Below are 21,074 nucleotides of genomic sequence, written 5' to 3'. Positions count from 1 at the left end.
GATGCATGGGATCAAGCCAGGCACTGGTGGTTCATGCCTGTAATCCCAGGCAGAGATCAGGAAGATAGAGATTTGAGGCCAGCTGGGCAATAAAAGCAAGACTGTATCTCAAAAATACCCAACACAAAACAGGACTGGCAGAATGGCTCAGGTGGTAGAGCTCCTATATATCAAGCATGGGGCCTTGAGTTCAAAACCCAATACCACCAAAAAAATTGTTGGATTCTAGTGTAAGTATGAAATTTATTTATGTTTAGAACTTATACCCAAAGCCTGAAAGTAATTTCATGCAGTTTTATTAATTTTTTTTACATGAAACAAAAGTTCATATACATTAAACCATCCAAAGTATTACTTGTGACATCATGCTCAGGATCAAAAAGTTTAGGGTATCTGAGCCTTTAGGATCCTGAATTTTTGAAATGAGGATGTCCAATCTATATGCAGTTTTGGTGGAATTTTTCATAGCTAATTATTTCAGGGTTGAGATTATTTGTTTAGTGTGCTTGTCTTAAATATTTCTTGCCACTTCAAATTTCTTGAGGACCATTGCTTTCTTTTATGAGTAAAAATTACCTTCGACTTTTCTTAGGATCTCTGTATACATATTTGATGGTCTGGTCTCCCCATTTTTGTCCTACAATGTAGACACAGAAAAATCATTACATTATAAAAGAATTATGAAGTTCTAGGTTCATGCTACATTGCAACCATGCTGAATTTATTCACCAAAGTATTCCATTTTCATGTTCCAAATCTTTGAACACTGATGAGCAAGAAACATTATTTTGCCAGGCACAATGGCTCACACCTGTAATCCTCCACTTAGGATGTGGAGATTGGGAGAATTGCAGTTCAAGGCCAGCCCAAACAAAAAGTCCATTTCAACTAATAAAAAGCTGGGCATAATGTCACACATCTATCATCCCAACTATACATGGAGCATAAATAGGAGGACTGTGGTCCCAGTCAGGCTGGGCAGAAAAGTAAGACCCTATTTGAAAAATAACAAAAGCAAAAAGGGCTGGGAGCTTGGCTCAAGTTGTAGAGCACTTGCCTGGCAAGTTCAAGACTCAAAGTTCAACCCCAGTAGCCCCCCCAACCCCTCAAAAAAGCACTTGCTTTGTAACTGACTAAATGAAGGAATGATGACGTCACCCTTACCTACAGCAGCCAGGTTCCTGAAGGTTTCCTGCATCACATCTCTGTAGAGTTTCTTCTGGGAACGTGTCAGCAAAGCCCACTCTACCTGTGTGAAATTCACAGCCACATCCTCAAGGGTCACTGACTCCTAAAATATCACAAATACATTTTCAGGAAGAAGAGTGAGCCTGACATTATCTGGGGACCTGTACTTCAATTCCCAGGCAGTTCACAGACTCTGTGAACCCCAAACTTCCACTGCATGACCTGGCTGGTGGACAGGTTCACAGGCCCTCCCACATACCTTTTCTTATGCTCAAGTTGACCATTCCCATGAACAAACAGCAGAAGAGAAGCACATTTCTCAATGGCAAGTTGAGATGTACTAAAATCTCATTGTATGGTATGTAGCATTTCTCTAAGTGCTGCTATCAGCCAGTGTGGTGGTATATACCTGTAATCCTAGCACATGGGAGACTGAGGCAGGAGGATCACAAGTTCGAGGTCACACTGGGCTACATAGCAAGATTCTGATTAAAAAAAAACTAGTCCTCCCACCTACTGTACAAAATAGAGATAACACCATCAGTCTTAAGACTTTTATTCTTAGGGCTTGGGTGTGGCTCAAGTGGCAGAGTGCTTACTTTGCAAGGGGGAACCCCAGGTTCAAACCCCATTACCACCACCATTAAAAAATTAAAAAGAAAAAAAAAAGACTTTGTATTCTTACAAATACTCATTAACTCATCCTACCTCCTTTATTGATAAGAGAAGGAGCTTACCAATCCAGTTGACAAGAACTCAGTCTGCCTAATCAGTTTATACACATACAAGCAGGACGGCATTTGCTTTCTGTTTTCCCCCTAAAACTTTGTACCTTTCTTACATGCTCCATAGAAACAGTCCACCTGAGTAGCCCCCAAAATCTCCCAAGGCAATGATGAATTCATTATTGGGCATACTAATTGTGCTTATTGGACACTATTAACTAGTGTCCATTTGCTAATGAGCTCCATTTCACGACAGTTGGTACAACTTGTTATCTGGGAATCATGGCACATCCTCAGTGATCACACTAAGGGACAACATTTGTATGCTCGAACCTGGTGCTCTACAGATCAAATTTAGCTCAAAACTAGGTAAGATAAATATATGGCAGAGAAATTAGGTAACTATCATTGACAATAATTTACTATATACTCCAAAATGGGAAGGAGAACATTTTTAATGTGTCTAACACAAAGAAATAGTAAATGTTTGAGATGATGGATATGTAATCTATTCATCACATATTGTGAACAAGTACTGAAATATCATAGAGTGCTCCATTAAAAAAAAAAAAACAGTTGTCATGTACTAATTAAAAACTTGGAAAACATGCTACTTAAACCTTTTGTTGAGGAATGTCAAAAGGGAATGAAAAGGGGGGAAAGAGGAAGATAAAAAGATGCAATGTCACCAAGATATCTCTCATACATATTTATAAAATTCAGGAGGTGTGGCTCAAGTGGTAGAGCATCTGCTTTGCAAGTGTGAAATCCTGAGTTCAAACCCCAGTCCCACCAAAAAATAAGTAAGTAAAATAATTACCATTTGCCGGACACCACTGGCTCACACCTGTAATCCTAGCTACTCAGGAGGCAGAGATCAGGAGTCGAAGTTCAAAACCAGCCCTGGCAAACAGTTGCAAGGCCCTATCTCAAAAACACCCATCACAAAAAAAAGGGCTGGCAGAGTGGCTCAAGCCGTAGAGTGCCTGCCTAGCAAGCGTGAAGCCTTGGGTTCAAACTCCAGTACCATCAAAACATAAAATTAAAATTAAATTTAAAAAATTCCCCTAAATTCCTCCAAAATAGTAGTCAACCAAAATACTTGACCAAGGCTACTAGGAATAACAAATTCTACCAATGCTGAAAAATCTTCTGAGGGGGAAAAGCAGCAGCTTGTCTAACACACAGAAAGGACTTTCAAACTATAACATTAAGGACTTTAACATGAAACTAGGTAACTTATCTTGGCCCAGATAAGCCTCTAGGATGCCGAAGTGCTTATGTCATAAGATTTGGGAGTCTTGTTTGAATTAACTCACCAAACTATTAACCAGTGGGGTTTAATCAAGGTTGTTTTGTTAATTTGAAGATGGCAGAGTAATAAGTGGAAGTGGAGATGAAGTTCATTACTGAGTCACCAACGGCAGGCACTATTCCAATAAGTGGTTTACTTTTTAATTTAATATTACTTTCTGTGATGATAGTAAGTAGGTAACACACTATGCATAAGTATTTATTTCTAGTCTTTTCCTGTAGGAAAAGGGATGCTTTGGCAATTTAGACAACAGGTCATGAAATGAGAAATGAGAAAAAGAACAGGTGGGTTCCTTCAAGAATGCCACCAACCACTACAACAGCAGCAGCAACAAGCCTTTTAACTGTCCCTAGTCCAGAGCCATCCTTTGCTTGACATTCACTAGAACTCCTCTTGGTCACTAGAATAAGCATGATATAGACAACAATGACTGTTTATGTTTGCTTTTCTGCTTTTTGACTTTTAATCTTTAGGTACTTACAGTTGGTTTAAAATAAAGTTCTGTGACTGAACATAAAAAAAAGAAGAAAAGTCAACCTGAGGGGCTGGTGGAGTGGCTCAAGCACTAAGAACGCCTTCCTAGCAAGCATGAAGCTGCCAAAGGGGGGAGGGGGTTAAAAAAATAAAGTCAGCCTGAAAAACCCTGAGTAAAAGAAACCCTAGGAATGAATAATCTAGCCCACACCCTCAGACCCTAGCATTTCTGAAACATTCCTAGGCACGGAAAATGCTCATAAACCTTTCCATTGCAATTCCATTAGGACTCATTTTCTCAAAGGAGGCGAAACTAAAACAACACTGCTTAGTAAAAAATACCAGATGGTAAAGAAAAGGAAATAGGAAAAGTAAGAAAAATAACCACAGAATCACTTATGGTATATGACAGAAGTTAGGCAGGGATCTGTTGTGACTGCCTATAGCCATGTTAGGAACTTTTTTTTTGGTGAGGCTGAGGCTTAAACTCAGGGCTTCATGCTTGCAGTGAAGACACTCTTACTGCTTGAGCCACACCTCCAGTTCATTTTACTTTGGTTGTTTTGCAGACGGAGTCTTGAGAACAACTTACCTGGGCTGGCCTCGAAACGCTATCAATCTCAGCCTCCCAAGTATTAGAGTGAACAAAAGGAAGCCATGTTAGAACTGGACCCCCTCCAGCCTTGAAGGTGACTTATTGGAAACTTCACCTGGCCTAGAATGACCCACCCTTAAGCCATTATCTCAGGAGGGTTAGAGGGTCATTGAGGATTATCATGTCCAGTGACCTTCCTGGGACTTCTCCACCTATCTCCTTTATCCACCCCCAGTCTGTAAGCGGCTGTGGGCTCCAGCTCTCTTGCCTGGGACCCGCTCAGTAGGACCACTTCTCGACAATAAACCCTGTGCTGGCGTTTTGAGCCATCTACCCACCTATCCAGTCTGCACCTTTCATTCTAACACCAAGTAGCTAGGATTACAGGCATGAGCCACCAGCACCCAGCTGATGTTAGGAATCTTAATGAGGATCTTAAGTATATTTAGATTGCTATTAAAATCGTACCAAAACCTTTTACCTCACTTGCTTTTGAATATATTTCTTTTTTTCTTTGTTTTTTGAGACAGGGTCTCACCATGTAGACTAGGCTTGCCTGAAACTCATGATTCTCCTGCCTCAGTCTCCTTCATGCTGGGATTATAGGCATATACCACTACAGCCAGCTTTGTCTTTTGATGATAAACACAAAGAATTAAGGATGAAAAAGCACATCCTAGTTTGTGTGCATGTTTGTCTTGAAATGTAGCAATCTTGAGTTTCAATTCACAGATTTGGGAGAAAATACAGAGTAGTGCATGTCACAGCAGGTTTGAGTACCTGAAGTCACCAGGTTGGCAGTCACAGGACAGAAGACAGACAAAGGGGTAGGTGTTCAAGGTCTAAGCATCCTACTTGTGAAGCCAATTATAACGGTCACCTGCAGATGTGTGTCAATGTAGCACAGATAAAAGAATGTGCAAAACCTTATTAGGCCACAACTGAGGGCTTGAGAGGGTTTTGTTTTGTTTTGTTTTGGGTACTGAGGTTTGAATCACTCCACCAGCCCTGTCTCGTGTTGGGAATTTTTGAGATAAAGTCACAGGAACTATTTGCCCGGGGCTGGCTTCCAACCTCCATCCTCCTTATCTCTGCCTCCTGAGCTTGAGCCACTGGTACCTGGTTAAAGGAAGAGTCTTAACAGAGCAAGAAAAGGAGCTCCCAAGGCTTCACTGCACTTATCAGGAAAGTGAGTTCACTCTGTCAGGGAAATGTGAGTTCATTCCCATGGGCAGAGGGCTAAAGTGGTCTGAGTCTCCTGCCAGCTGCAAAGGAGGAAGCCCCCAGGATTTCTGATCACCTTATCTTGATCTGGGCAGAGAGAAGTGGAATGCTGTGGGTTAAACGCTGAACTCACATTACTTCCCACTTCCTGTCCAGCATGGAAGACAGAAGGCAACATTCTCATTCACACAAGGAAAAAAACAAACTCGGTAACAACTTTATTATGGCTTTTTTTGGTGTGGCACTGGGGACTGAACCCAGATCTTAGGCCTGCGCTATCACTTGAGCTACACCAAGCTCCCCCTCCCCTTTTGTTGAGATAGAGTCTTGCTGGCTTTGAATTTCCAACCCTCCTTCCTCAGCATACCAAGAAGCTGGAATTATAGGCGTGCACCAAACACACATGGCTCTCAACTCTTCTAGACTCAGAGAAGTAAAGACAAGAGGAAAACCTGTTTCCAAACTGAGGAGACAAAGAGGCAGAACCAGAGAATCTTAACTTACTGGAACAGAAATCTGTAAGCAGAACAAGGGTAGGTCACGGTGAACTGCTCAAGGATGAGTGTGAACTACTTTGAGTGGTAAAAACTATAGAGGTCCAGTTTCAGGGGATCCCACAAACTAGACAGTGTTACCCTCAGAAACCCTACCAGGTTCTCATAATGAAGATCAGAGAAAATGACTTCCTGCTTCCCACAGAACGAGGGAAAAAAATGGCTATTTTGAAATAAGTCAGAAGAATTTCGTTTTGCATAAGTACTCTCTTGAAAGGAAATTAATTCCCAAATGCCTAACCAACCAGGTTTCCACAGACAACTTCAAGAGTAAGTGAAGAACCTAATTCCAATCCATTCTGAACTTTCTGCATAACACCAGAAAAGAAAGAGAATCCAACTTCCATAGTTACCCATGGGACTATTCTAATGTCCATGTGTAAACAACACTAATAAAAACAATGACAAGAACACAGAAGAAGCAGGAAATATAGGTCATCAATGAAAAAAACGAATTGAGAGAAAGCATTTCTCAGAAGCCACAGACATTGTACTTACCACAAAGACTTCCAATCAACCGTCTTCCCTGTGATCAAAGGGCTGGAGGCAACCATGGTGAAAGAACCAAAGAAAATCAGGAAAATGGGTATGATATTAACATAGAGGGATGGGGATGTAGCTCAATGGTAGAGAATTTGCCTAGCATTCATAAGGCCCTGGGTTCCATTCCCAACACCAGAAAAAAAATTAGAACTCCCATAAAGAAATTGTGCAAGTGCAAGGCACTGGTGGCTCATGCCTGTAACTCTGGCTACTTGAGAGGTCTGTGGTTTCAAGGCCAGCCTGGGCAAATAGTTCTCAAGACCCCATATCCAAAATAGACTGGAGGTGTGACTCAAGTGGTAGAGTGCCAGCATCTGTTTTGCAAGTGAGAAGCACCCTGAGTTCAAATCCTAGAACCACACACACACACAAAATGTCAGTTTAAAGTATTACAAATAAAACCATCACTGTAAGTATTCCAAAGAATTTGAGCAAGCATAACAATCAAATAACGCATGAAAAGAACTGAAACGATGTAGTCTAGAGAAAAAAATGGAATAAAGTTGAGAGAATGTATTAACAGTATGTCTGCATTTCAAGAATTATTGAGCCAGGTGCCAGTGGCTCACACCTATAATCCTAGCTACTCAGGAGGCAGAGCTGAGAAGGATCTGAATTCAAAGCCAGCCCTGGGGCAATTAGTTCACAAGACCCTATCTCAAAAATACCCAACACACACAAAAAAAAGAACTGGCAGAGTGGCTCAAGTGATTGAGCGTCTACCATCTACCTAGCCTACCTAGCAAGTGTGAGACCATGAGTTCAAACCCCAATTGCTCCAAAAAAGAGAAAAATTATTGAAAAGTTCTTCAGAAAGAAGCATTTAAGAACTCTGATCACATAAATAAATCAGTGCTAGAAAATAAATAGAAGCACAAGAAGTCTTTACTTTCTTTGTTCTTATCGGTATTAACAAATAAACATTCTTTCAAACTGGTAATACCAACAAAGTACTGGGTGCTTATAGTTCCTGATACAGAAAATGAGCTATAGTAACTGCATATGGGATGGGAAGGAGTAATATGTTTCTTGGTTTTTTTTTTTGGTAGTACTGGGGTTTGAACTCAGGGCCTTGTGCTTGCTAGGCAGGAACTCTGCTGCTTGAGCTACACCTCCAGTCTATTATAATGTTATTTTAATTTAGATTCACATTACTCGCAGATAGATATTGCTAATGCTGTAAAATTACTTTTAAAAATTTAGGAAACAAGTATACTTCATATCATAACGGAGGAGAGAAAATACATAAAAATGGAAAATACAAAACAATCACATAAAATGGGCCCAGTGGCTCAAACCAGTAATCCTAGCTACTCAGGGGACTGAGATCTGGAAGAAGTCAGCCCCAGCAAATAGGCAAATAGTTTGCAAGACCTTATCTCAAGAAAACCCATCACGAAAAAGGGCTGGTGGAGTGGCTCAACTCAAGGTGTAGGTCCTGAGTTCAAGCCTCAGTGCCACCAAAAAAAATCAGCTTGGTGCTGATGTCTCATGTCTGTAGTCCTAGATACTTGAAAGTCAAGAGATTGGAGGATCTCCATTTGAGACTGGCCCAGGGAAATAGTTTGCAAGACCCCACCTCCAAAATGTCCAGAGCAAAAATGACCTGCAGATGTGGCTCAAGCAGAAGAGCACCTAAACCTTGAAGTCCCTAGTTCAAACTCCAGCCCCACTTAAAAAAAAAAAAAAAAAAAGGCCAAGACAAAGAGATTAAATACAAAGCTATGCAGAGAGAGACTTCATTCTAGCAATAATCCAAAAGCTCTTTGGAGGCTCTATAAATTTGAGACTAATCAAGCTATACCTCAAAGAAAATAGCAAGGCATAAAGACAATGATAAAGGCCTCAGTTCTTTCAAGAAGACATGCTCCTTAATATGTATCCCCTAAACACAGCATGAAACCACATGAGGCAAAAAAAAAAAAAATTCAATAGAAGGAAAATTCACAGACCCACAATTAAATCAGAGGACTTCAATACACCTGTACCAGAAATTGACAGCCCAAAGAGAAAATTAGCAATCACATAGTTGAAATCAATAGCATCACCCTCCAATGGAGTTATGTGATATTGCAGTATATTTCATTCAACTGCAGAATACACACTCTTATCAAGATCACAAAGGATATTCACCAACCCAGACTGCATTCTGAGCCACAAAATCTACCTTGCCAGGAGTAGTGTAGTGGTGCATGCCTGTAATCCCAGGACTCAGGAGGGGAAGCAGGAGGATGATGAGTTTCAGGCAAGCTTGGTCTATTCATTCAGACCCTGTGTCAAGAAAAACAAAACAAAACAACAAAACAGTCCTTGGGCTGATGGAGTGGCACAAGTGGTAGAGTGCCTGCCTAGTAAGTGTGAGGCTGAGTTCAAGCCCCCAAAATAATAATAGTCCTTAAAAACCTAAAGGAATAGAAACCATGTAAGGCATGCTTTCATACCACATAGGAATTAAACTGGAAATTAATAATGCAACCATAATTGGAAAACCTCCAAGGAATGGATTAAATTTTGAACTTTGAAATGACACATGTGAAAGGGAAGTCTCAAAAGATGTTATGTATTTGAAAATGATCCTGTATCTTTTTGGGTTTTTTTCCAAGATGGGGTCCTCTTATGTAGTCCAAGTGGCCTGAATCTTCTAATCCTGTGCCTTCACCTCCTAAGTGCAATGAGCACAGATCTTAACATCAGTTGTGCAGAAAAAGCGGTTCATGAGGAGAAACTTAAAAGCAATGAATGCAAACACTAGAAAAGAAAGACCTTGCTGGGTGCTGGTGGCTCAGGCCTATAATCCTAGCTACTCAGGACACAGAGATCAGAAGGATCACAGTTTGAGACCAGCCCAGGCAAAAAGCTCATCTGACCCTATGTTGAAAAAAACCATTACAAAAAAGGGCTGGTGGAGTGTCTCAAGTGGCAGAATGACTGCTTAGGAAGTGTTAGGCCCTGAGTTCAAATGCCAGCACTACAAAAAAAGACAAAGATCTGAACTCAGTGGTCTACATTGGATTTCATAAATCCATATAAATGAGAGCAAGATAATCTGAAATCAAGCACAGAAAAATAATGACAAAAGATATCAATAATATTACACACAAGAAATAGGTAGAAGCTGGGTGCCAGTGGCTCATGCCTATAAGCCCAGTCACTTGGGAGGCTGAGATCAGAACTGAGGCTGAGGTTCAAGGTCTACCTGGGCAAATAGTTCTCCAGACCCCATCTCCAAAATAAGCAGAGCAAGCTGGGTGCAACTGGCTCACATCTGTAATACTAGCTAGCTACTCAGGAGGAAGAGATCAGGAGGACTGAAGTTCAAAGCCAGCCTAGGCAAATAGTTTGCAAGACCCTATCTCAAAAAAACCATCACAAAAAAAAAGGCTGGTGGAATGGCTCAAAGTATAGGCCCTGAGTTCAAACTCCAGTAACAACAACAAAAAAAAAAGATAAAGCTCTCACCAGACTGTAAACCATGCACAGAAACAGCACTTCTGTCCTTAACCTAAACTTTTAGGTGGTTTCTCCCTATTAAAAACCTCATATGTATCTCATGCATAACATTAAAATTATGGAATGGCAATCCCAGAAATGTGCATAGGAAACTGCAGGAACCTGTCAATCACCCTGCCAATTATGAGCTAATTATCCTAGGGAAGTCCCCAGGGGTGGACCTCTACCCTTGCCCCCCACCCTATAAAAGCCCAGCAAATCCCTTAGAGTACACCATCCTACAATCCTTTCTGATTTCATTACATTTAGAGTTCCTTCCTTTTTGAACCTACAACAAGCTAAGGCACACACTCCAATTTCCCACTTACTGTCTCAAAAAATTATTAGCTAAACTGATCAGCAGAAACAAAAAACTAAGCAAACTTTCCTGAAGTTTCTCTCCCCCTCCAGGTCTCTGATCTGACTACCCTCAGCCTAAGCCAGCATAACCCCTCCTTTATGTCACCCTAAGGACAGGTGACCTCAGGGACGTGTCTTCTGTCTCAGAAGCTGATGCTGCCCCTCCATCGCCCTCCTCTTCCCCTTTCTTTCTCCTCCTGTTTGCTCCTCCCTAGAAAGCAGTGTTGCTAGGCCTTGCCCTTTGGTCGCCCCACCACTGACAACCTCCTTTCAATAAGCTCAGGTCCCCACTCCATCTGTATTTCATAAACACTGTCTAGGTGAGATAGGGGTCCGGAACTTACAGGGTCAATGTGCATACTAGTTGGGGAGATAACATCTGAACCTCCCCCAGACCATCCAGAATCGCCTCTTTTGCCTTTAACACTGCAGTGCTTGTGGTACCTTGCATCCTGCAGAGGGGAGTGAGAAAAACCGGTTCCAACCAGTTCTGAAAGCATGCATCCTGTAGCCCAACTGTACCTTTGGTAACTTTCAGGTGCTTTTCTCTACCTAGGACTTCATAAATATTACTTGCATCTCATGCATATAACTAGAGTGAATTATGGGCAAGCTTAGTCAGAAATAAGTGATATGACATCTGGCTGTCAGTCAAATCTGCGAATCGCCCAGCCCCACCTGCAAAGAAGGCCAGGTTTTTCCCTACAGCCGCACCAAAACCACATAAAAGACCCCCAGACATCGTTTCTCCTTTAAAGGAATTACTCTCGCTTTCAATAAACCTTGCCGCTTTGCTACTCTCTGGGCTCAATTCTTTGATCCCAACCCCAGACAAAAGCCTGACACGACCCCAAGATCCCCAGCCCACCTGTAGCCCCTCCTCTCCCCCTTCTTTCCCCCCTTGTTCGCTCCTCCCCGGAAAGCACAGCCCTGCTCGGCCTCGCGCGTGAGACCGTGCGGACCTTGCACTCGGGGCTGTCCCGCCTCCACCTGCGCTTCGTTCGTAAACCCTGTGACACACAGGTCAAGCATGACAACGATTATGCCCAAGGACAACCTCAAGCCCCACCTCGGTGTCTCCCTTTCCACCTGAGCCCCAACGACATTGGCACCCCGTCACCGCAGTCTGGGGACACGCGAGGCTCGGGTGGGCGCGGGAGCTGCCCTGAGAGGGCTCCGCACCTGGGCCGCGTCGCCCGTAGGTAGAGGACAGGACGCCAGGGTCACGCCCGGGCACCCAGCCCCAGTCCGGGGACCGAGGGCCACGCTAGCGGCGACTTGGGCCCCAGACTCCGGAGCTCCCGTGGGGACGCCAGGTCTGTCACAGCCACTTCAGGCCGGTTCCAACCTCATCATCTGGGGACTCCGGTCACACTCACCATTTCCGCCTCCTACGGGCACCCGGGTCCTCCGACCGCCCCGGCGGCACACGCAGATCACAGCGGGAGAGCCGTGCAGTCTCTCTCACCACCTCCCGTGCCATTGCGATAATGGCGGCGCCAGAAAAAAAACGCAGCCTGCAGGCTAAAAAGCGGCTCCTCCTCCTGCTGGCCTCTGATTGGACAGTCAGTACAGCTCCCGCCCCTCTCCGCTTCTGATTGGCTAGAAATCCAGGACCCATCCCCTAGCACCTGAATGACAGGAAAAGAGATTTGTCTACCTCCCACTGAGTGTGGACCAGGTCACTGATGCCAGCCACACCCCTTTGCAGGACAGGCCGCCTCTCTAGTCCCTGTGCAGTGCATCCTGCGGATTCATTGTATTAAACAGAACCTGCTCCTGGCACTTCAAAGAGGACGCTGCTTTTTCCATCAGGAAAATAGACCAGGAGCCTGCTGAAGGAATTCACCACTCCGTGTCCTAAGGAGACAGCCCCTGATCTCAGAAAAGTAGCGGTGCCTGGCCTAGGTGAGGCCTCACTGGACCAGGACAAAAGGCCTGGTGCTGTCACACTTCAGGAACTTGGGATCTGGCACTTGGCTTCATGGACAAGAATGTCTCCAACCTGATCTCTCAGTCTACACATCATCAGCCAAGAAAGTAATAACATGCCAACAGGGGGATTAAATTATTAACTACAAGGAAAAACTAGCTTTCTCACCAGTACAAAGGATTCAAGAGCAAAGTTTTTAAAAAACACACGCACACAAACAACTCTGAACCAGCTCAGACAAGCAGCCTGCTTCACCCCAGGCACACACAATGAAAACCCGCACTCAGAATGTAAAGCACATTCTCAAACTTGAGCGAGACACTGAACGCTGAAATGGAGTCCCAGAGTCCATCAGTCTTAGGTGCAATCACTCAGCCCTGATGTCCTTCTCCTCCCCGTGGGAAACCACTCCATTCAATGCCTTAATATTCACCAGAGGGACACTCACCTGAAGGCACATCAGGGTTCCGACTTAAAGAATCTGTAAAATACATACATCATTCGTGCAGGAGACTGCTTACATGACATTCTCTAGGCCTGACCTTCACAGGTCAGAAATTACATTGACTCTGGAAACACTCTGCATGTCAAAACCAAAGCTGCCCAGAAAATGGCAAATTCCACCAGAGTTGCAACTTCAGAAAGGACAGAACCCCCAAACGCATCTGGCATGTGGGTTTCCACGTGTTTCCCATGGCTCTACAGCTTCTCACTGTCATCACTCCTATCCCTGTTTTGAGCATCTGAATACCACCTAAAGTGGAGGGACACACCAAGGGGACCTCATTGCCCTCTCTTTGCAGACTCAGATGGGCTTTGCTCCTCATTGCACGTTATTCACCTGCTTTATATCAATACAGATGATTTAATAGAGACAAAACACTATGAAAAACAGAGAAAAAAAAGAGACAAAAAAAAAATCTCAATCACATTATTTGAATAAAGACCCAGCATTATCCTGTGTTTAAGCTTCAAATAGGAGAGTAAATTGGATTTTTTTTAATGGCAGATAGTTATTTTGAAAAAACTCACACTCTTAATCCTAACTACACCAGAGGTTGAGACCAGGAGGATCGAGGTTCAAGGCCAATCTGGGCAAAGAGTTCCCAAGATCCCATCTCTATAATAACTAGAGCAAAATAGACTGGAAGTGTGGCTCAAGCAGTAGAGAGCCTGCTTTTCAAGTGCACAAGCCCTGAGTTCAAATCCCAGTCCCGTCCCACCCCCGAGGAATTGAATTTATACTCTCCTTTTCTACTACTTCATTGGCTTCATGGTTGTCACTAGGTATTCTATGCTGGGGAGTGAGTTATTACATTTCTGGTTTACCCATTTGAAACTCTCCCTTTGTCCTAATCCCACCTCTGAAACAGGAGTTTTAGACCCAAGACCCAAACTCCTGAGATTCCATATGCCAGGTCTGGCCACCAGTCCCTAAATGCCAAGTAAAGAGGCGAGGTGAAGGCAAAGACAGGAGATTTATTACATGGCTTGGGACATGCCACGGGATGAGGCAGAGTAAAACTCAGCTCATCTTCAGTCATCTTTGGGTACAGACATGAGTTATAGGTTTAAGATAAAAGAACTGGGGACAGGGGACAAAAGGTATGAATAGCTAAACAGTGTCAGTCACAGGTGTGTTCTGGTTGACCATTATCTCAGTCCAAGGGTTCCCAGAGAGGTTCCAGAGATGTTATTGCTATCACTACTTGAGGGGAGCAATCTGGTTCCATGAGGTGACTGCTCCTCCTCCAGACTACAGTCTCATCATTATAGGTAATTGTCCTCATTTGGAGAAGTGGCTTGTCCTAGAGTTCTCCACTGTTCCTTATGGGTGTTTCAGTCCCTTGTCCTAAAGATGTTATCAGTTCTGTCCTTTTTGGAAAACAAGGTGGTTGCAAAGTGACTGTAAAGAGAATGACTTAGAGCATGGAGGCAGGGATGCCAAGCTTCTCCTGTTTTTAGTTAATTGATGTGCTCAACTAAGGAGTCAGTTCAGCAAAAGTAATTTGAGCACCACTTACATCCCCAGTTATGTAGCCAGTAATTTCTGCAGCTAAATCCTAAACTCTGCATTAATGTTTTTCCACTTAATGCCATCTTAACTGTTCCCTGATTGAACACCCTGAGGCTTTCTCATGTATCCTCATTTCTTCTTTGAAACTGTCTTCCAGGATAGCCTGTAATACTTTGGGTGAGGACCATGGCCCTTTTATTTGTTCCCGTTCTCCCTAGCTTTTCATACCACCTTTTCACTGAAGACACACAGAAAAGTCTGAACTGATTGTCACCTGTTGTAAACATCAAGGGTCTCAGAACAACACTGAGAAATCCACACCCAATGAGTATGAGTGGATAACAACAATATCCTTTTCACAAATAGGGAGGATTACTGCCTTTTTATTTCCAGAAAATGGTTCAATGTGGTGATTTGAAATATTTTATTATATAGAGGATACAATTAATAGAACTACAGCTGAGTCTACACAATTTGCTTACATTTTCCTTTCCTTCTTTTGTTTGGCGGGAGGCAGTACTGGGGTTTGAACTACTTGGGAGGCTAAAATCAAGAGGATCACTCACTGTTCAAGGGCAGCCCAGGCAAATAGTTCACAAGACCCCATGTCCAAAATAATCAGAGCAAAATGGACTGGAGATGTGGCTCAAACTGTAGAGTGTCTGCTTTGCAAGTGCAAAGCACTGAGTTCAAATGCCACTCCTCCCTCAACAAATAAAGAATTGTAAGAAATCTATCTCCCCACCTAGAAAACAATTTCACCAGCAGAATCTCTTTGATGCAGGTATTTTGGAAATCTGGATGCTACTGAAGGTTGTGACTTCCAGAGAAAGGATGGGATGGTAAAGTGTTCTTCATTTGTTCTACCACTTGAACAACTCCACCAGCCCTGCTCACCTTCTTGTCACTGTATGGGAGCCATTTGTTGCTGTACCTCTCCCCATTGTTACAAGGCCCCTCCTCCAAATCAGCAAAAGTGAAAGAATTTATAATCAGAATACTTGTTCTACAGGAAAGAAATCACTGAGGCAAGAGGGTGCAACAAGCTTTGGGGCTGGTGGAGTGGTTCAAGCATTAAGAGCACCTGCCAAGCAAGCATGAGGCCCTGAGTTCAAACCTTAGTGCCACCAAAAAAAAACGGGGAGGGGGGAGGAATGAAACAAGCTTTGGATATTAACAAAGGAAATGAGAAATACGTGGGTTAATAAAACACAAACTGTCCTGGGTGCTGGTGGCTCATGCCTGTAATCCTAGCTACCTGGGGGACTGAGATAGGGAGGATTCAGGCTCAAGCCCAGCCTGAAATAGTTCAACAGATCTCATCTCCAAAATAGCCAGAGTAAAATGGATTGAAGGTGTGGTTCAAGCCTTAGAGAGCCTGCTTTGCAAGCTTGAAACCCTGAATTCAAATCTCAGTCTCAGGAAACAAAGACATTTTGGCTGAGCTCAAATGGCCCACACCTGTAATCCTAGCTACTTAGGAGGAAGAGATCAGGAGGATCAAGTTTCAAAGTCAGCCCCTAGCAAACAGTTCCTGAGACCCTGTCTTGAGAAAACCTAACACACACACACAGACACAGACACAGACACACACACACACACACACACACTCACACACAAAGGCTGGTGGAATGCCTCAAGTGGTAGAGCACCTGCCTAGCAAGCATGAGACCCTGAATTCAAGCCTCAGTGCTGCCAAAAGAAAAAAAAAGACACTTTGTTATTGTTTAAATCTTTTTAGAAGTCATTGACAGTGTAAAGTATGAATAACAAGATTGTAGTCGTGTGCAATAGGCAAAAGAAGAAAGAAAAGGGAGAGAAAGGAAGAAAGCAGAAAGAAAAAAGAAACTTTGGTGGACTTAACAAGACCTTCTTTAGGGCTGGTGGAGTGGCTCAAGTGGTAGAGTGCCTGCCTCAGCAAGTGGGAAGCCATGAGTTCAAACTCCAATACCACCAAAAAAAAAAAAAGAAAGAAAGAAAGAAAGAAGGAAAGAAAAAAAATCAAGGGCTACTTTAAATACTCATAATCCTGACATCGTGACCAATGACTGGTACTACCCCAGCTACGTGAGGGGGCTGTGAGGGGGCTGAGGTGGGAGGATTGCTTTAGCCCACATAACCAACCTGGGTTATGTTGTGGGCTGGTGTTAAGGGTTCTTGCCATCACAGGCCAAAGAAGTGGCTCGTGAGGCAGCAGATTGACTCATGGGACAACAAAGTCAGCACACAAAGTAGGATTTATTAGAGAAAGAAAAGGGTACAGCTAGAGCACTGCAGTGGAGCCCAGAAACCAGCGGCTCCCAGCTGAGGTGAAGGCTGGGTCTTTTTTATGGATGCTTTAACTCTGGCTTAGGGTAAGGGTTAGGTGGGTTCTTTCCATTGGTTGTGGATTTGCACACACAGGCTCTCTTCAATGAGCTGGTCTGTTTGACTCTTATGGGGGGAAACAATCTTGAGAGCATTCTGTTTATCAGCCCCATGGCAGATTTATGAGACCCTGTATCTCCTCCTCAGGGTGCAGGAATCCAGATTTATGAGACCATGTAACTCCTTCTCAGGGTGCAGAGCTCAAAGTGCTCTTCATGGGGGATGGGATACTCACTCATCTGTCCTTTAGGTCCCCAGACCCAATAAGTCCCCCCTCTGAGACAAGTCCCCATCTGCAGTTGGAAAGAGGGTGATGACTCGTCTAGCTGCTTCTTGCTGGCAATGGGGTGACAGCAGGTAGGTGTGGTACTTGTCTCAGGGATTAACCATGTCGTCTCCAGAGGCTCCCAAAAGAACTGGACAGAGGGCTCATGCATAGGCAGAGGTGAGTATTTCCTGACTAAGAGCTGGAATTTGATCCATTGGACCTGTTGAGATATGAATCTGGAGAGAGCATTTATTATACAAGGCCCAAATAGGAATATTAGTAAGAGCATAAAAACGGGGCCAGCCAGAGGTAGTGTCCAAGGAGCCCAGCTCCATATGTTGTTCCAGAAGGACCATGAATTAGCTAGCTAGCTGTTGTGAGGGATTAGTGGGTTCTTTAAAGGCAAACAGAGGCTGACTGTCAGGATGTAGAGGAATGTAAAAGAAAGTGTCCTTTAAGTGCAGTACAGAGTAATATTGGACTTTTGGGGGTATTTTAGCCAATAAAGTATAGGGATTGGGAACAATTGGGTGGAGGAGAATGACTGTTTTATTAATGAGTTGGAGGTTTTGAACAAGTTTCCATTTATTTGGTCCTTTTTAGACAGCAAGAATAGGAGAATTGTAGGGGCTGGAGCAAGAATAGGAGAATTGTAGGGGCTGGAGAATGACTGTTTTATTAATGAGTTGTAGGTTTTGAACAAGTTTCCATTTATTTGGTCCTTTTTAGACAGCAAGAATAGGAGAATTGTAGGGGCTGGAGCAACTGATTAGTAGCCCTTGTTTTTTAAAGGAATTTATGATAGGTAAGAAGTCTAGTCATCCCTCAGGCTTGAGGGGATACTGCTTTTGATATGCAAACTGTGAGGGATGAGTTTTATTTGAATTGGGATGGCTGTTTTTGCTCACCCTACAGTCATTCCATCAGTCCACATGTGCGATCTACTTGTTCCTGAAGGAGGGGGCAGAAGAGATAGTCATCTGGGGGGAGTAGAATTTGAGCCTTTAGGTGAGATAGTAAATCCCATCCCAGCAGGGGCAATGGAGTCTCAGGATCTATGAGAAAAGAGTGACAGAAGTGAAGGTATCCCCAAGAGCAGACCAGAGGCTAAGTAAAATAGTGCTCTAGGGCCTGGCCAGATATGCCCTGAATGATAACCTTGTTATTGGACTGGGAAGAATGGTAAGACAAAGAAACAGGCTCCACTGCCTAGGAGTCAAGATGACTTTTCACTTCTCTACTATTATGGCTACCTGAGGCTCCTCAACATTGATGTCCAGAAGTGGAGCCTGGACAGGAGGTCCCAGGACCCATCAGTCCTTCAGGAGCCCCTGAAGACAGGGGCATGTAGACCTCCAGTGGTTACCTTTGCAGAGGGGGTAAGGTCCCGGTGGGGGCCGCGGCTGTCTCCTGGGCTGTTCCCCCTTTGGGCATTGACTGCAGAAGTGCCCCCTGTCCACAATGGTAGCAGGCTCAGGGTGTAGGCCTCTGTCAGGTGGGGCACTCCCTGAGAGCTGAGATTAGGTAATGAAGTTTTTTATCCTTTTCTCTCTTTTTAGTGAGTTCCTGGTTATAGCATACAGACATGGCTAGTTACATTAGTTGATCCAATGACTTTTACCCTTCAGCCACAGACTTTTGGAGTTTTTTTATGAACAGCTGGGGCTGACTGAGATAGAAGTTTATCTTTGAGGAGAACCTCTCCCACCTGTGACTCTGGATCCACTGTAGTATGCTTTCGGATAGCATCCTTAAGATGCTGTAGAAAGGTAAGGGGGTTTTCATCAGGGCCTTGTTATGCTACAGTCACCTGGGAATAGTTTAGAGGTTTAACTTTGGCCCTTTTTAGCCCTTCCACCATAAGACAGATGAAATGGCATCAATGCTATTCATTCCTCTTGTCATTTTGATGCCAATGTGGATCTGACAAGGGGACTGCCTGTGCCTCCGTGGGCATGGGCATATTTGTTTTCAAATTTCCAGGTGCCATGGGTATGGGGGCCCATTGTAGATGGAAACCGTCTCCAACCTGAGTGGCCTGGGCTAGGACCCATTGCTTTACTAATGAGGAAAATTTCTGGTCCAAGAGAAGCATGATATCCTTTCATGACAATTTAAAGGTTTGGATCACAGAAATAAAGGCCTGGGTATACTGGTCTAGGGTGTCAGCACAGTTATCCAGATCCTTTTTAATCTCCCTGAGATCTGATAACTGGAAGGGGACATAGATATGTCCTCTTCCTACCACTGCCTGCTAAAGGGGGAAACATCTGTTGAGAAGTCTCGAATATAGGGGTGGCTCAGAAGGCAGGGCAGAGGGTGGAGCAGTAGAGGGAGCAGTAGGGATGGAGGCCTTGTCACTCAGAAGGGGCTTTTTTGGTCCTCCTTCCCCCCATGTTTATCCTGTGGCTAACAGAGAACAGCCAGTGTTTGAGTACCTAGATAGCAATTATGGAAACATTCTGGGTGGTCCCACAGAAAAGTTGGATATAGGGGACCTCAGTCCACTTTTCCTCCCTTTTACAGAAAATGTCTAATTGGAATATGGTATTATAATTTAAGGAGCCCTCTGAAGGCCACTTCTCTTGGTCACTGAAGGGATATTGGGACCATGCCTTAGTACAAAGAAAGATGAGAGTTTTCTTTCTTGAGATTATTAAGGTCAAGGTCCTTCCTACATTTCAGACCAGTGGAGACCACTTGGGTACTGAGGCCAGAAGATCGGAGGGGGCAGGTCCCATTCAGAAAAACTTGTCAGACTGCTCTTTCATTGGCGTCCCAACTGGGGATTGACCTGACGAGAGCAGGCATCCCTGTCTAATGATTTCTTTCTGCTGTCCATGGCAAGGACCAAAGAAAATGTAGTGACTGTTTGGACTGGCCACCTTACCAACAAAGTGAAAACCTCTAGGATCCTGCCTTTTGGCCTTATATCACCAAAAGCAGGCAGCCAAATGGAAGGGTACCTTAACAAAGGGATGAATCACCTGAAGAAGTGCCTGCAGAGTTAGAGAAGGGTACTCAGGGAGTCCCAGGGCAATCATAGTGCCACAAAGAGATGACTTGTGCCAGTATTTGGAGAAAATTCTTTTATGTTGAGGCCGAAAGTGTAGGAAGTTTTAAATGAGAAGTCCACAAACCATGGTTACACCCATTTCTTAAGCTGTTCCCAGATGATTACATTAGTGCTTCTTGGGGACCATAACTTTGGGATAAAACTTGGCTCTAAGGGATGGGTCACTCTATTGGGGCAAGCTTGGCTACTTTTCTGGGATTTTTACTGTGTCTGGAATTTACCCTGGTTTCCCCACTCTGAGTCTATAAGCAGCTGTCTGTTAGTTCTGTAAAGCTGTAAGCCTCTAGCTACCTCTGTAATGCTTCCTGTAACTGTGACTGCATTCTATAGGGGGTGAGGGGCAAACTCTGTATTTAATCCAGCTCCTGACACAGATCAGGACTCAGATCTATGAGAAATTATTTCCCCTGAGTCTGCTAGTAATAAACTCCCTGCTTCTGTAAAAATGGTTTTGGTGACTTTGTTTTCCTCACCGTTTCCCACAACAGGCTGGGCTTGCATGCAAAGTGAGGCTGGGCATGGGGCTGGGTGTGTGCTGGGCTGGGTGTGTGCTGCGGCTGGGAACTGCCACCCTCACCCACACCTGGGATCAGCACCCCCTCTGCCCAGGCCCACCCCTGAGGCCTGCAGCTCCTCCTTCCATGTGCACATGTTCCTATTTCCTCTCTCATCTCTTTTTGGGGGAGTTGCGGCAGGTTGCAGTTTATCACTGTGTGTTCCTGGCAGTGACTTTGTACACTAGCTGGGCCTTTCCCATGGATTGTCTTAGCTACAGCAGGCAGCTCTGCTGTGCCCAGGGAGCCCAGCAAGACCGGCTGGTGTCCTTGTGCCCATGAGCGCTTTCCCTTCTCCCCTGGCAGGGGGTGGCATTAGGACGTGTGTGTGACACAGAGGCCCCTGTCAGTCCTCACCCTTGCCAGGTCCACCCCTGAGGCCCACCACTCCT

At 44.2% G+C, this 21,074-nt stretch overlaps 1 long non-coding RNA gene across 1 annotated transcript; it reads right to left on the bottom strand.

Moving 5' to 3' along the window:
• Positions 1–1,163: 1,163 nt before the first annotated feature.
• LOC141416680 (uncharacterized) lies at positions 1,164–12,116 on the bottom strand. Its single transcript, XR_012441295.1, has 2 exons — positions 11,847–12,116; positions 1,164–1,291 (listed from the first exon to the last, which is right to left on the bottom strand). It is a non-coding gene; the product is annotated as an uncharacterized lncRNA (long non-coding RNA).
• Positions 12,117–21,074: the final 8,958 nt, after the last annotated feature.

Source organism: Castor canadensis, chromosome 14 (genome assembly GCF_047511655.1).
Source record: "Castor canadensis chromosome 14, mCasCan1.hap1v2, whole genome shotgun sequence".
Lineage (NCBI taxonomy): Eukaryota > Metazoa > Chordata > Mammalia > Rodentia > Castoridae > Castor > Castor canadensis.
This window is presented reverse-complemented; position numbering and strand designations above follow the sequence as displayed.